Consider the following 17,594-nt stretch of genomic DNA (forward strand, 5'->3'; position numbering starts at 1 on the left):
GCTTGGGATTCTGTCTCCCCCTCTCTCTGCCCCTCTCCTTCTCTCTCTCTCTCTCTCTCTCTCTCTCTCTCTCTCTCTCAAAATCAATAAATGAACTTTAAAAAAATAAAATAAAAAATACAATAGAATCCATAATATTTAATCTCTTCTTTAGACAAGTTCTTTGAGGTGACAGAGAGCCATTTCCCTTCTGCCAAGAATCCCTAAGGAGGACCATCCTGTCACCCCTGGCTTGTCATCAGAGCCTCATTTCTGCAGGTGGAAAGGCCTCCGATATGTCTAGAGATTTCACTTCAGCAGTATGAGAATTTTACCTGGGCAATGAGTACCCTAACTTTGGCAGAAAGAAAAAATAAAGTCCACATCCTGCCCTTACTTTTTTCATGGACTGAGGCTAGATGAGGCCTCGGACTTCTCCACAGTGTCATATTCATCTCCCAGGGATGCCATAACAAATTATCCAAACTTGGTGCTTGTAACAACAGAATGTATTCTCTCACAGAAGTTCTAGAGGCCAGAAGTCCAACAGCAATTTCAAAAAACAAAATCAAGGTGTCAGTAGGGTCACACTCCCACCAGAGGCTCTAGGGTAGAACCTCCTCCTTGCAATTCCCAGGTCAAGTAGCTGCTGCTATTCCTTTGGCATGTGGAATCCAATCTTTGCTTCCATGGTCACACTGCTTTCCCTCTTCTGTATGTGTCACATGTCCCGCTACCTCCCTCTTATAAGGATATATGTGATTGTTGTTAGGGCCCACCTGGATAATCCAGGATAATCAGAATAACCTCAAATATCTTAAATGAATCACATCGGCCAGGTCCCTTTTTGGCCATATAAAGTAACATTCACAGATTCCAAGGATTAGGATGTGGATGCTTTACAGAGTGCCATTATTCACCCTACCAAGGTATCTTGTACAATCTAATATATTACAAACTAGTTTATAAAACTTGACAATTTACTACTCTGTTACTCTCAGAAAATAAAAAAATAGCAAAACATAGTATGTGAAGATTACAAGTAAGGGTTATGCATCCATACTTTCTTGGTCCCAGAGGGTAAAATAAAATGTCAGAAAAAAGTCCAGATTATAATGATTTGATGATATCCCATAAATTAAATACTTAATATTCCTAAGCATACTTTTCACTCTCACATAATTTTTTTTAATTTATACACATTTGATTAACAAGTTTAGAAATGGAAGATTACTAGAAATGTTAGTAAGCACAGGCATAATCATAACATTTATTATTAGGATTCTACGAAGCCTCAAGTTAGAAATCATTATCTAGAGTGCCAGGAGAGTGTAATGAAGAAGAAAAAGTACTCTGAATTGAGAGTCCTGGATTTGCATCCCAGCTTTGCCCCTGACAAGGTGAGTGACTTCAGGCAAGCACTTATGCTCAGTTTGTCCATCTGTGATGTGAGATATGTCTCTGGGCATTTCCCTACCATCAAGATTCATAATGAAACTGAACTTGAACCCCCGACTCCTTGGCTGGGTACAAATCCAAAGTAGTCCTCTTTCTCTTGTTACCAGTTCCTGGGAAGGTTGCAACCTGCCACCCTCTCTGCTTCTTGAGCATCTCCAGCAGTCTATTTAAGCTAAGAGCCCAAGTTTGCACAAAAATAACAATAACAAATAATCACCATCATCATTATCATCAGCATTATCTTTATGGAAAGCACCCCACTATCTTGCTCTTTGGCTCCCTTTTTTTTTTTCTATCCCCTCATGTCTATTCCACGCTCCCTCTATCTCAGATAAACCCAAGAATTCCAATCCCTTGTCACACTATCATGCCATCCAGTTCTCACTCTAAAGTCTTGGTGCCAGCAACAAGAAGACAGGCTGTGAAAGCAGACAAGGTGAGGAAGGCATCAGGTATGTCAGAGGTTCATGGTCTCCTCGGAACCCTCATCAAGACTGCAGACTAAACACATTTCTCTTCCTAACGGTAATTTTTATTTTTGTCAAGTTGATAAGATCTTGTTATATTTAAATGGGGCCAATACTACCCACTTGGAAAGGTACTGATGAGAATCAAAAGAGAAAATATCTTAGTATGCTGTCGGGCACATATTACGAGTTCAATAAGTATTACCGCTATCATCATCATTATTAATGTTACTATAATGCTTCAGGGACTTAAATTAGCTCTGTTTAGATACAAACCATATAAGAAAACCTGTAGTCAGTATTCATAAACAAACGACAAAAACCATTGAAGTCAGAATCATAGTTTGAGTCAATGCTATATTTTAAAGGGTTGTCATGCATAAAAACAAATGCCAATGAATTCCATTCCGAAAACAATTTTGCATAGTTGTATTTTTAGTTTCTCAGAACTGGCCTGATTTTCTCTTCCCTGGGTGAATAGAATTCCCTCTGAAATCCCTAATGTAGCAAATAAAGAGAGAATATGTCTGGTTTCAGTCAGATATTACGTGGGTTGAGGTTGGGGATGGGCATGGAGATGAGGCTGAAAAGTAGAAACATAAATCTGATTCAGAATCACTCTCAGGAAGTAAGAATGAGCAATAATGTTGCTCACTAATGTTGACGACTTACAATTGATCCTCTTCTTCCCTTTTATACAGTTCCTGTAACTAATTTCTGCCTTTAAAAAGTCCTATCCAATTTCTGCTACTTCAAATAGGACCATGCAGGAGAATCTCTAAGCTACATTCAATCCATGAATTCTTTTAATGACAGGTATAAGTACAGCTAATGGTGGAAATTAACCACTAGCTTCATTGGTCTTGATCCATCAGAGTTATAAAGGCATTTATACGGTCACCCAAAGGCTCATTTCTTTTCCTAGCAGTGCTTTAACAACACTTCTTAATTAATACATACTATGACATTAGTGAAAAATAATACGCTATCTAGAAGAAATAGGAATAAAGCAGGTCAACCTTGTACTGCTTAGCCATAAGAGATTTAGTCTCTGAAATACAAAGCTGCTTGGTAAGGGGACTTGACTTTAAAGCAGTCCCACAACATGAACACAGAGAACACTGTGGTGCCAAGGAGCTAGCACAGCTACCGGAAACTTCCACAAGGTTATTCACACAATGGTTGTAATGGACCAATTCCAGGAGGGTGAACATTATAATCAAGGCTAAATTTTACTCTTTTGGCCCTGCCTGAGAAGAGACATTCAGGCATTTAAAAAAATAAAATGCGCGCGCGTGTGTGTGTGTGTGTGTGCGCGCGTGTGTGTATATGTATATATGTGTGTGTGTGTGTGTGTGTGTGTGTGTATATACACACACACACACACACACACACATATATATATATATCTGTGTATACACATACACACACAGATAATAAATAATAACTTCCAACAAGCAAACAGAAATGTAATGTCACAGAAGTGTCACATGCTTCCTTCCCATAGCAACTTCCAATAATCAAATGGTTTTCTCTAAGTAAGCAACACAAAAGAATTTACAGAAACAAGCTGCTTTCTCTTTTGACTACAATAATCATTTTTGCACTTGATGTTTTTGGTTATCTGACTTGAGTGCCATTTTAAATGCAAAACAACCAACAGAAACTGAGCCCATTAATTCATTACAAAGGTGTCACGCATACAGAAGTGAAAACATTCGTATCTGCTGAATAATGTGTATATCCTACAATTGCAAAATTAAGCCCAGGGATAATAACCAGGAAAAACAGACATCACATGAAGCTAAAAATAAGCTGATGCCAAAGCTACCAGACGTAGCTCCTAAGTGTCCCTAAAATGACAAGAAGTCATGCTGTGTCTAGTTTCAAGTCATGGATATTTGACAAGTCTTCTCGTATGTCATCTAGAATATCACCACTGCTTAACAAAATGCCCAGTGGATTTTTTTTCTTAAGAGGTTGATATGAGCAATGAACAGCTCTAAATATATTATAAGGTTCTGACATGTCCGAGGACTACAATTATTTTCTGTGATTAATCCTGTTTTTTTTACTGACACGCCATGGGTATTTTGGAGGGAATTATTTCTGCTTTGAACGGGAGTTCAATATTCTCTGTTCTTTTTGTTATTAATTTTCAATGCAATTTATGACAGAAGCTAAGGATAAGGAGCTGGGGATGGGGAGCAGAGGTTTGAATCAAGATTTGCTTTCCTTGACAGACCGCTGGTACCAACTGTTTCCATGGTGAGCAGTCTCACTTATGTTTGAGGCCAGAGGACCTAGTTAGGCCAGGGTCCAAAGTTCATAGCCAATCGATTTCATTCTGAGAGTTATTTTAAAGGAATGTTAACCTTAGGATGCTTTACAAAAATAAAATCAAATGAAAAAATAAAGTCATTTATTAGGGGAGGAGGAGCAGGATATACTGGGATTCTGATATAAAGAAACAATATAATTTGAAACAGCTGCTTTTCATTCTCAGCCTTGCACAAGCCACCTCACTAAAGACAGATTTAGGCTAAACTCTTCATTTTATGGATAATAAAACTAAGTCCTCACAGATCCAAAGAACTCGGCCAAAGTCATTTAATGATTCTATACCATTTTCTGAATAATCTTACTGGAAAGAACATACTGTCTTTTTTGGAAATTTTTCATTTCTTCCACTTAATTCAGGTGATATGAACTTATTTGACTCCACAAAGAATAAGCTAAAAACTTCGATCAAAACATTTGAGTATGTTCAGATACGATAAAATATTTTGCCTATTATTCCACATATTACTACAATTTTATGAGAGTTTCTAAACACCTTGAATGTAGTTATATTTTACTTCTGTAGTTAGCAATTTGCAGACCGTTGTGAATTTTGGAAGCTACTAATTGTCTGAAGAAAAGAGAAATAACGTCACTGGGACACACTGGCACACTGAAGGCAAGAAAAAGCCCTTAATTGCTGTGACTTGGGAGCAAAAAGAAGGAAGCAAATGAACACGCAATAGAGAATTTTTAAAAAGAGGCGTGTGAAGGTGTTAGAGAATGGAACACATTCAACTCCTATTTCTCTAAGTCTGTAATTACCACCTGGCCGAAAGAACAAGCAGTGATTCTCCATAATCTATCTGTTGCCATTAGCTGAAATAGCTCTTAAATACTTGACGTCAGCCTCTTCTTAGCCTAAAACAAATTGGGGAAGTATTTGTCTTCAATTTTGACTTCAACTGTCTATCATTACATCATAATTCTTAAACTTGGTACTGCTCAGAGGACAAAGACCAAGGATAAGTGGCCATGGCACCCCACCTGGGCCTGCTTTCTTTAAGGATGTCCTTCTTTCTTTCGAAAGTCCTTTGCTAGGACTGAAGGCATTCATTACTTCAGATGGCAGTGTTCACTTTCTTCCTCCTCCCTTGCTCAGAAAAAGTTTCTTTCCTTCTCTAGGGCATGGGGATGACAATGGCCAAAGCTCTGGCCCAGGAAAGACCTTGTCACTTCCTTTTCTGCCTTCAAAAGATACTTTCTACAACTGACTGCAGAAGGTAGTTCAGAAATGTACGCTTTGCCTGCCACTCCATCCTACGAGTGGTCTGCTCAAAAATAAATGACGATTAATACTTCTTCCTTTCCTAAGTAGGAAAGAAGCAACCTCCTACTTTCCCCAAAACCGAGGAGTTCTGAATGACGCAACTAAACTGATTTTTCAACTATAACATTCTGATTCTCAGCACACTATGGATATATAACCAGCAACCAAATAGTACTATCAGCTATCTATCAATCAATCAATCAATCAATGAAGTTCATATTAACAAGTATTGAGCAGCCAATAATCACTGCTCTAGTTTTAAAGCAGAGAGTCCACTTAAAAAAAAATTTTTTTTTACATTTATTCATTTTTGAGAGACAGAGAGCACAAGCAGGGGAGGGGCAGAGAGAAAGGGAGACACAGAATCTGAAGCAGGCTCCAGGCTCCGAGCTGTCAGCACAGAGCCCGACACGAGGCTCGAACTCACAAACCGTGAGATCATGACCTGAGCCAAAGTCACACACTTAACTGACTGAGCCACCCAAGAGCCCCCAGAGAGTCCACTTTCAAAAAATAATTGGAATAGGGGTACCTGGGTGCCTCAGACAGTTAAGTGTCTGGCTCTTGATTTCAACTCAGGTCATGATCTTGCAGTCACAGGATCCAGCCCCACATGGGGTTCTACGCTGAGCATGAAGCCTGTTTGGGATTCTCTCTCCCTCTCTCTGCCCCTTCCCCACTCGCTCATGCACATGCACTCTCTCTCAAAATAAATAAAACATTAAAAAATAATAATCAGAAGAGATTTAAAGTATTTTTCCTTATATGCACCATCCAAAACTATAAAATTCACACATCCTCAAGTTTTCTTGTTATCTATAAGAGTAAAGAAGCTTTATACAATGTTACATTGTATTACATTACAAAGATTCATTCAAGATTCCTAACACTTAAGTGAAAGAGATCAGATTTGGGTAACAGACAAAAGAAAACCAACCAATCATCAATAAAGATTTCTAAACAATGAGTAATAATGAGAAACAACAAAGACATCTCTTCACCAACATGAACTATGCTGTTGCACTTAGAAATCTGGCAATTGTTCTGAATTAGGAAGTTGCTGATAGTCTAAAAAAAAAAAAAAAGAAAAAAGAAAAAATACATCACTGAAACCAGTTGGCACATTGAAGGCAAGAAAAAGCTTGTAACTGTAGTGACTTGGAGGCAGAGAGAGGGAAGCAAGAAACATGTAAGAGAAAACTTCAAAAGAGGCATGACACAGATAATCACATATTATGATTCTATGCATATGAATGTCCAGAAGCAAAAAGTCCACAAAGGCCAAAAGTGAATTATTGGTTGCCTAGGGCTGGGGAACGAAGAGTTTGAGGGGTAACAGCTAAAGAGCAAGCGTAGCATTTCTTTTGTGGATGACAAAAATGTTCTAAAACTGATTATGGTGATGGTTGCAAAGCTCTGTGAATGTACACTATACCACTGAATTGTAGGCTTTAAACGGGTGAACTGTATAGTATGTAAATTATGTCTCAATAATTCTGTTACCCCACCCCCAAAAAGAGAGAGAGACAGAGAAAGAGAGAGACCTATGAATGTGCTGACAAGTGGAACACCAAGAGAAGCTACTGCAAGGGAGTAATTCAGTAAGGGAATACAACACTTAAGAAGTTGGACACTAGGAGCAGCATCACTACCTCTGATGCCACTAATGCCCATGCTTAAGTTTTTGTTTTTGTTTTTTTTTTAATATTTATTTATTTTTGAGACAGAGACAGAGTGTCAACAGGGGAGGGGCAGAGAGAGAGGGAGACACAGAATCTGAAGCAAGCTGCAGGCTCTCAGCTGTCAGCACAGAGCCCAACGCGGGGCTCGAACCCATGAACTGAGAGATCATGACCTGAGCCGAAGTCTGAGGCTCAACCAACTGACCCACCAGGCACCCTGCCCACGCTTAAGTTTTAATTATTCGGGCCCACAGAACTCTTTTCTACCCTAGGGCCTTTACATGTACCATGAAATGTGACATCTAATCTACTCTTCATCAGTTGTCTTTTGTTTTGTTTATAACCAGCCAAGAAGTAACCATTCATCCCAAAGAGATCTCTCTTAGCTTAAATGCTACTTCCAAAGAGTTTAAATATATCTAATCTAGATAGGATGTCACTGTTATTCTCTCTCATTTGAATCCTGGTATTCTCCTTAATTAACACTTATCTCAATTTACTATTACATATTCACTTATGTTTAATTTCTAGTGCCTTCTCTTCCATTGTAAGCTTCATGATAGCAGGGACTGTGTCTGCTTTGTGCCAAGCATGGTTCAGTGAACAGATCATGGGGAAAGCAAATATTTGAACAAATGAAAGGATCAGGAATGAATGAGTAGATACCACAACTAATGCCCTATAAGACTCCACAGAGTTGGGAAGCCTCATGCCATATGACAATTTTCCAGAACTACTCCTCAGGATATCCAACTCTGTTGGAGACAGTACCAACATAATAAAGACCTTAGAGGCCATCTGGTCCCACCCCTGCTTTACTTCACAGATGAGAAAGCCAAGGTCCAGAGAGAAGAAAGGAGTCAATCCATATTGAAACTAACAACACACCATTTCTGCTTAATAGTCCAAAAAGAGTTTAGGGCCCTTATTAATTTCTTCATGGTAACTAAATAATAAAACTATTCCCCTAATATACCCAGGGGTTTTCCAGTCTATTCTCTGGGATTTTTTAGTAAAAATATAAGTTTCCTAGAGTTTTGGCAAAGTAGGAAGGCACTGGCTTAGATTAGGTGCACAGAGAAGCTCCTGTTCTACCCCCACCTTGGTACATGGTTATGTAGTTAGACACTGAGAATTCTAACTTCATCCACTTTTTTGTGATTGTCCAAAAAAGAAAAAAACATTACCTTTTACTAAAACATTACCTTTACTAAAAGTGAAAATACAGTTACAGAATTATTAGGGATCTCAATCATCCACTAAATCTTTAAAAAATATGTTATAACACAATTTTGAAAATTCACCAAAATAGACATGGAAATCATAAACAAGAAAATAAACTATGATGATCAAATTTAAGGTGAAATAAAAAATATCGTTAAAATCATAAACTGATGTTCTGTGAGCAAGAACACAATACCAGAATAACTGAAAAAATGATTTCAAGACTCTTCTCCATTTTCTCTGCATGGAGTCTGAAGTTCTGGCCTCTGAAGTTACTATGTGTTAAAGCATTAGCTACAGCAGTGTTAAATAAATACGTAACCTGGAAAAAATAGCACATGACACCATTCGTGCTGATAAACAGGTGAACCCCCAAATTGTTTTACCACATTAGGCACTGGGCACTACGGAAAACAGCAAGAATAAGACCCTTACTTAATGGTCCTGAGCTGGTAAACTTCAAACTAAAAAAGCAAAGAATGGGGTTTGCTATAGCCTGAATGTTTGTGTCCCCCCCAAAATTCATAAACTGAAATCCTCACCCCCAAGATAATGGTATTAGGAGGTAGAGTGTTTTGAAGGTGATGAAGTCATGAGGGTGGAGCCCTTATGAATGGTACTGGTGCCTTTATAAAGGCCGCAGAGAGATCCCTAGAACTTTCTACCACATGAGGTTACATCAGGCTCTCATCAGACACTGAATTGGCCAGCTCCTTGATCTTGGATTTCCCAGCCGTGAGAACTGTAAGAAATGAACTTATTCTTTATAAGCCACCCAATCTATTGTATTTGTTACACCAGCCTGAAGGGACTAAAACAGGGTTAATAAACCAAAGCCAGCAGCACAGTGGGGGTCCCTGCCTGCAGAAGGGGAGAGAAGAATGGGACACTATTAGGGTTGCCAGATTTAACAAGCGGTAACAATGATAATGTAGATGCCAAATTGAATTTAAATTTCAGATAAACAACAAATATTTGCAGTCTAAATACGGTCCATGCAATATTTGGGAACTATTAATACTAAAAAAAGGTTTTGATGAGACAAAACATCAATTAATTAGCATTCTTCTGTATTTTATCTGGCAACCTAGACACTAATGAAAAGGAAAATAACCTTACAAGTCATATGACTTTAGTTCATATCCCAGCTCCACTAATGATTTTGTATAAGCTCTTTACATTCTCTGAGAATCACTTGAAACCTGAAAAAGTTGTTACAATCCCAAATTAAATAATAGCAAAACACCAATCTATCAGTATAACCATTTATCCACTTGCCCTCCTGTACTTCATCATTCTGTCTGAGGATGGCTTGGACTTGGAAGACATTTTTTACATAGGTTACTAATTTTACTCCCAACTGCTCTCTTTGAATCCAAACAGTACATAAGGTGCTTAAAACCTTGGCCTGTAATAGAACTACTAATATTTTAATCCAAACCAAAACAGTATGACTTGGGAGAAATGTTTATAGCAATTTGATAGCCAGCATTAATAAATCCCTCACCCTCAGAAATTGGTGGTTTTTCCACAGAAGGATTGGACTCTGTGGCCAATAAACTAAATTGAAAAATCTCCAACCAACTGTAATAAACACAGAATTGAAAGCTAATAAAACACCACAGGGCATTTCAAGGTAACTCAGCAGGGGAGAGCTCACCAATATTAGATGTGTTTACAGATGGTGACTAAAGATATAATAATTAATCTGCTTTTGAACTAATGAACAAATCACATGCTTCCTTAAAATACAAAGCACAAAGCTCTTAGCTGCTAATTAAGTTTAGGAGTGGAATAAACACTTGATTTGCAGTAAAGGATAAGGCTCATAAACAGTAATATATAGCTATCCAAGTCTTGCCTTTCTGACTCAGAAAAACAAGTGCCCTATTCAGGGTATAAAAATTGACATGGCACTATCATTCACCTGCGGTTTTCAAGTCTTAACAAGATCCAAGATCATTTATTATGTGACATAAAGTGCTTCCTTAAGGATCTTTTACAAAGGAATTACTCCAAATTGGTTATAACAAAGCTAAATGTAGTATTTTGCAATGTTGATAATAATATTTAAAGCTTGTACAAGTTCAGCCATGGAAACAGAATGCATCACACTAGCAATCCAATAGATCAGTTATTCTCTATCCCCTTCATAAGTGTTCAGTGCAGCTGACAACTTGAATAATTAAGAATTCCTCGTGTAGAATTAAATGGAATAAGATTCATGCTCACAGATGAAACAGGGAAGAGGATGGATGGGTAGGCAGAAAGATAAACAGATGATAGACCAGGGGTCGACAAACTACAGCCCAATGGCCAAGTCTGGCCCCTCAGCCTGTCTTAGCACAGCCCACAAGATAAGGGCGGGGTTTACATATTTTAATGGTTGAAAAAAAATCAAAAGAAGAAAAATATTTCATGACACATGAAAATTATATGAAAGTGGAGGAAACATGAAGAAGTGGTTCATAAATAAAGAGTCACTGGGACACAGCCACACCCATTTGTTTACCTATTGTCTATGGTGCTTTTGTGCAACAACAGCAGAGCAGAGTACCTAAAACAGAGGCCATGTGGCCCACAAAGACTGACATATTCATTTTGTTCTCCTTTTCAGGACGTTATCTGTATGCCAACTCCTGAGGCAGACAGATAAGTAGATAGATAATACAAACTACAAGCCTCTATCATCTACCCATCCCAGTAGGTTGCACTAGAATTCTCAAGCATAGTCGTTACAAGCACCGAACTACTTTAGAATGTAATTTATCATCACTTAGAAAATAAAACATAACTATCACGAGCCAGGACTCATCTTGTTGCTACATTTGATTATATGTATGTTTTTCCTTAGAAAATGGACTTTCATGAAAGGCCCATAAACTCAGGTTGCATGTAGCAGGACTTCCGCTATTCTCTCAGCAGAGGATTTTCTGCCTTCTCCCTCCCTTTCCCTCATGGTCTACTATCTCTGATGCTGCCTGCACACACAGCCCCTTTCCCTTCTCCAGTCTCTGATTCTCACCCACATGGCAGCCGGGCTGGGGCAGTGTCCCTGGGGCAGGAACGGCTATGGCCATGGCAAAGGGTAGAAAAAGGGAGGGAACCCTCATTCCTCAGTGCCCCTACAGCTGTTCTCAGTCACAGGTCAATTTCTTCCAACATACTCTTCTCCTTCTTTCTCACCAAATCTGGTATCTCATGAAAATGCAAGTAGATCTTAATTCAGTATTTTTAATTCCCAGAAGCCCTATCATTCTTTTTGTGCACTTTCAAATTTCTCTACAGGTCTAAGAGAAATGAATGAAGAGGGTGAAGAAGCCCCCTCCACACCACCATCTATTTCCTCTGTTGCTAACAGTTAAAAAGCGAAAAACAACAACAACAACAACAACAACAACAACAACAACAACAACAACAAAAACTTAGAAAACATCAATCACGTTATCTGTTGCTTTTGGGGCAGAAGTATAAGAAAAATGCTCTGACACTGTGTCTTGTATTAGAATGGATAATGGAAAGACAGAAACCCTGTCCGGAACAACAGCTAGAGGCTGGACAAATGGAATGGATCAGATCAATCTCCTGTATTCTCAGAAGAAAAAGAAAATAACAGAAGTGATATGAAGTGGCCAAGGCCAAGAAACGCCCCCCAAAGTTTACACCATGAAACAGCCTTACGTGACTACACCATCTCTACCCCATCCCACAGAGTTTTACCAAGATGACAGCATATCACATGGAATCACTTAGAAATGTAAGAGCTGGGAAGGACTGTTCAAGGTTTGTTTTATATTTTCTGTGTCAAAAATACTGCTTGTAACAAAGTAGATGCTCAATAAACATTTTTGAATGAATAAACTGAGGAATAAATGACTCTATCTTACTCCCTTATTTTACAGAAACTGGAGTTTTTCAAGATCACATAGCTCATTGGAGAAAACTAAAACAAAAACTCAATTTATAAGCTTTCCCTTGCCCAAGGCCATTGCTCTCTAGTGGCAGGGAGTGTGGAAGACATGGATGACATTCACCCAACAGACCTTCTTTGTCTACGCATCTCCAGATGAGCTCGGTATTGTGCTCAGAGAAAGTGTGCAACTGCCCCGCCTCCCAGAAGATAATTCATCTGAAGCTTAGAGTCTAAGCCAGTGCTACCAGTCTGATTTTGGTGGCCAGTGACTGGTTTAGGAGCAGACTCTGACTCAGAACTCTGGCCAATGGAGAAAGGGACATCTGCTTGGGAGAAGGCCTTCTGGGAGATATTTTCCTACTTATTATGATTAAAAGTCCACTCCTCATTCTTTGACCTTTCAGAGTTTGTTATTCAAGGACAAGATTCTTGTGGCTTCTAGGGACATCTCATCACCACGAGGCTATAAAGATTTCAAAGAACCTAACCTAACCCAGAACCTTGGCTTCACTGAGCTACTGAATTAACCAAAGCCAAACCACTCATTCCAGAGTTTTTAAGCGAGAGGATAAACCATACTATTATTCAAATTGAGTAGTCTCTTGCTTGCAGCCAAAACATGTTGAATCATGTATCCATTCTTGGAAGATGCTCCATTCCCTGCCTTGGCCTTTATCCTAAAGAGTCTTCACCTAAGTTCATGGGAACCTTAGGCAACATTGTAAGGGAAAAAATAAAAAGCTAATTCTCATTGCCAAGATAGCAGGAGGGCTTCAAGTGCCCACCTCTACCCCAGTGAAGCACTAGTCTATGCCAAGCCAAACTTCAAGCGCATTTTCCCAGTAGAAATATATGTTGTGTGGGCCCCATGACGATTATAGAGCAGAAACTGTACTATATGGTTTAAATAGGTTTTTGTAGGTTGGCCTGGAAACGTAACATTGTTTCTATGGAAAATGTTTCAAACTCCAAACTCTGTTCCAAATGAACTTTTGAATGCAACCTGTTTTAAATTGGGGGTTGTATATTTATTTATAATTAAAATACACAAGGATGGAAATGAGTTATCAGGTGCAAAAATCACATTTGGACTTCTGGCTTTAAATTAATCAGTGTCCCTTTGCCATTTTGGATAAAATAACTTTGAATAAAAGGGGGTAGTAATATCTTGCAGTACCAAATAAACATGAAAAATCAGAATTCAGATAACCTACCATATCTTAAAATTTGCTATTGGAGGAAGGGTTACTTTACAAATTAAATAGTGCCCATCGTGCCAAAATCTGTCATTGTAAGCAATGTCTGTAGGGCCATTGGGAAATGTTTCAAGCAGTAATTTGAATGAATGTATGAAAATATTACACCAAAATAAATTTAAAACCCAAAATAGAAAAACCTTTGTATTTAAGGATTAATCCAAACCCTTGGAGTTTTGTGTTCAAGTCAGCCAACAACTATAATTTGGTTCCCCCCCAACCCACACCCGCCAAAAAAAATCTCCATTTCTTGGTCCGGATACTAAAGATAGATCGGGGTATAGCAGAAAAGGTACTTCCTAGAGATTGTAGCTTTTTCTATTTCCTCTACAATAGAATGAAAAAAATACCATCTAGGTCCCAGACCTGTTGTGACATTTACATGATATAGCATCCCCCAGTGCTGTACTTGAGATCTAGTAAGTCCTCAGTAACTGTCAGTTTCATTACTTTGTCTCCTCTTCTTTCTTACAAGAATACTGCCCTCATCTAACATATCTAAATTCTCACCAACCTACACACATAACTGACAACCAGAGTTTATTCTTCTGGTAAATATGCATATGGTCTCTAAAGAAAATCAAGTCTAGCATAATCTTTCAACTCTATGTGAAAATGAATTAACATTTTTCTCTGCCTGGTATAAAATATTACGATTGAATGCTACGGGGACTTTTCATTACTGTATTTTCTGAAACTTATATTTAAATTCCGCTGAAACCATAGATCTGGATGTAAGCTTCTGGGATTGGCATGTTGAAGAAATGCAAAGGTAGTATAAAAGGGTAAAAAAGAAATGAACAATTACAATTCAAATCAAGGTTTGGTATGATACAGAGAATCTTATCTTCGCCTCAAGATCTCCTCATTTTTTTCCTTGTGAACTATTAAGTTTCAGAGTTTCCAAAATTATTCTTTTATAATACAGCAACCATTTTTTACTTAAAAGTAAACTGTAATAATTAGTGAATGCCAGTTAAAATAATGATGTCTATAGCTAACATAAGATAGTAAAGATTAAACCTCAGTATTCTTAATGCTTTGAAATTAATGTTGAAAGCAGGAATTCATTCTTTTGGTTAACTTGACTGCCACACTGAGCATATCTCTGTGTATTGCTCTCTTAAAATGTTCAATTTTTTGGATGCTGCTTAGAAGCCATCTGTGTTCAACTCCTCTACCGTTAATTTGGAAGTGGTATTTGCATGTTGTTATGGTACTCATGTTACCTTGGTTCCATGACCTGTCCTTTCTCTGCTTACTATATCTACCAAATATAATGAACACCGGGTAAATCAAAGAGTTGCCTTTGTTCTATGTGATTATCGTACAAAGCAACTGAAGCTGCTGTCCCAAGGCTCCACAATAAAACTCGACTCCGCACAGGTAAGCAGAAGCCTATCCAGGATGGCTATCTATATTTTCCAAAGCACCAGTCCCAAAATACACTGTTTCAAAGCATTTTAATATTTCGGTGAAAAAAAAAATGGGTATCACAGAGGGAATGAGTCTTGTCAATTTTCCTAAGCCATACTTCCCACTCACAACAATGTAAGATTTCAAATAAAATAATTCAAATTAATTTTCCCACCTCTTATACTCCAATAACCCTACTTATGTGTCATGCTTTATCTCAAAATTAAAATTTATCAGTGACTAAAGAAGCAAATAAAACAGTTTCCTCTTGAAGCTCTCTACACTTCCCTCCCCAAAGTACAATTTGGTCTTCCTCACATCTCTGTATCTTCTGCTATGCTCTAAGTGCAAAATGCCCCAAAACTACCTTACTGCCAGCATGCAAACTCTCACCCTCAAGTTTCCACAAAGAGTATTCGATTCCTCAACAAGCAGCAAACTCTACAAATCACCATCACGCCCAAGAGAAGAGCAAATCAAATTGCTCTTGAAAGATACAAAGAGAAGAAAAACTAAAAGCTCTCATTCTTAATCTAAAAACAATGCATATGTATGAGCAACACTAAACTCTAAATATACATTTGTATTTCACCCACACTGCTTATGACTACAGATTTTTGCCAAAAATATTACATTTAAGTATAATACCTCAAGTTTCTGAAAATCTCCAAACACCCTATCTTTCCTCCTCACTGCCTACCCCCAACCCAAATATATTACTACAAACTTCTGGGTAAAGGACAGAAAATCTCACACTAAACATGAAAAACTGAGGTGAAGGATGTTTCCCAATGTAGGGGGAGAAAAGGTTTGGGTTTAGAACCATCTCTTAGTTTAAAAGGAATAGGCTTTAGAGGCTGAGATGGGAATGTCGGCTCTGTCTCTATATGAACTGTTTAACACTGAGAAACTGACTTAACCTTTCTGGGCCTCAGGTGTAAGATGGTCTTAATACCTTCTATGATCACCGTGTATACAAAGTATAAATAAGCAACAGGCTATACAGCACAGTTTCTCAGCCTCAGCACTACTAGCATCTTAAGCCCCATAACTGTGTTGTGGGGTCTGTCCTGTACATTGTAGGATGTTTAGCAGCATCCCTGGCTTCTACCCACTAGATGCCAGTAGCACTCCTCCCTTCTCTTGATAACATACAATGTCTCCTGACATTGCCAAAAGTACTTTAGAGGCAAAACCTTCCCCTGTGGTATATCGCTGAACTACCTGGCTGATAATAAATGCTTCCACTGTAATGGTAATAGTCATCATTATCATTATCCATTAAATACTAGTGTCCAGATAAACATTGTAGTACCATCGACATGTTACTAAAGAAAATGTTCTTTGGTGGCAAATATGGGCAGCATGGTGAGGCCACAGTCAACATCCAGCAGTTTGATCACCACCTGATGACATGTACTCTCAACAAGACACCTATGGTCTTTCACAGGTAGTAAAGAAATTTGGGGGAAGTTACAGGGAATATAAAATACCCACAGTTTTTGGGCACCTAGGTGGCTCAGTCAGTTGAGCATCCGACTCTTGATTTTGGCTCAGGTCATGATCCCATAGTCCTGGGACTGAGCGCTGCATCGAGCTCCATGCTGTGTAGAGTCTGCTTGACATTCTCTGTCTCTCTCTCTCTCTCTCTCCCTTTCCACTCTCCCCTGACTTCTCTCTCTCTCTCCCTCTCTCCCTCTCTCTCTCTCTCTAATTAAAACACACACACACACACACACGCACACACAAACACACACACACACACAAACACACACACAGCTAAAAAAATTATTGCCACAAAGCACTACTTTTCAGTCCTAATGTTAATTTGTAGCAGAGCGGTGACCAAAATACTGACACACTTACTCCTAGTTCAACAGATATTTCATCTCACCATGACAAGTATTTAGGAAAAATCCAAATTAGACAGTCAGACTTTCCAGTGTCTATTCACTGTCCAAGTGCATTTTCCCACTAATTCCTTTTGGTAAACTAGCTAAGCTGCTCCAACTTTCTTCCTGTTTCCTTCACTATATTACCCAGTTCTTCAGGAGAATGACAGCTCTCTAGGGTCTAGAAGACAGAAGACAGATTTAACCAAGGCAAATTTGGTCAGCAAGAAACCGATAGCTTCAGTCTCTCTAGTATGCCATCACAAACATTTTCTATGGCAAACATCCGCAGCTAGGATAGAACAGATAGCCTTTCATATTTCACTTAACCAATGTACATTGCTTGGTCAGATCAGTTTTGCCTCTAAGACCTACTCAAACACTACTGCTTGCTGTATTTCTAAGAATTTTTACTATTAGAAGCATGGGACACAGTGTCTATGCCTTCCAAGGAAAAGGCATGGAATGACTACTGATGCACTCTGATTTCAAATATAACAACTATTCTATTACAGGGTTGTAACCTAGCATTTACTAAAAGGTCCATGTTAGGGGCAGATTGTAAGGTTTGCTACCATGTTCTTGAGTAGAAGATCAGCAACAAAAAATTATAGCAAGAAACATCAGTTTTTGCTGGTCCTAAATATGGTAATGAAGGATGAATGAGTTTAATTCTAGAGTAGCTTTAGACAAAATA

The 17,594-nt window shown here is 38.4% G+C and overlaps 1 protein-coding gene and 1 long non-coding RNA gene across 13 annotated transcripts in view; one reads left to right on the forward strand and one right to left on the reverse strand.

Moving 5' to 3' along the window:
• HDAC9 (histone deacetylase 9) overlaps nt 1-17,594 on the reverse strand; it is a 938,649-nt gene that overhangs the window by 890,106 nt on the left and 30,949 nt on the right. The gene's annotated exons all lie outside the window — the stretch shown is intronic.
• On the forward strand, nt 11,714-12,721 carry LOC131509315 (uncharacterized). Its single transcript, XR_009260424.1, has 2 exons — nt 11,714-12,203; nt 12,323-12,721. It is a non-coding gene; the product is annotated as an uncharacterized LOC131509315 (long non-coding RNA).

Source organism: Neofelis nebulosa, chromosome 4, assembly GCF_028018385.1.
Source record: "Neofelis nebulosa isolate mNeoNeb1 chromosome 4, mNeoNeb1.pri, whole genome shotgun sequence".
In the NCBI taxonomy this organism is placed as follows: domain Eukaryota; kingdom Metazoa; phylum Chordata; class Mammalia; order Carnivora; family Felidae; genus Neofelis; species Neofelis nebulosa.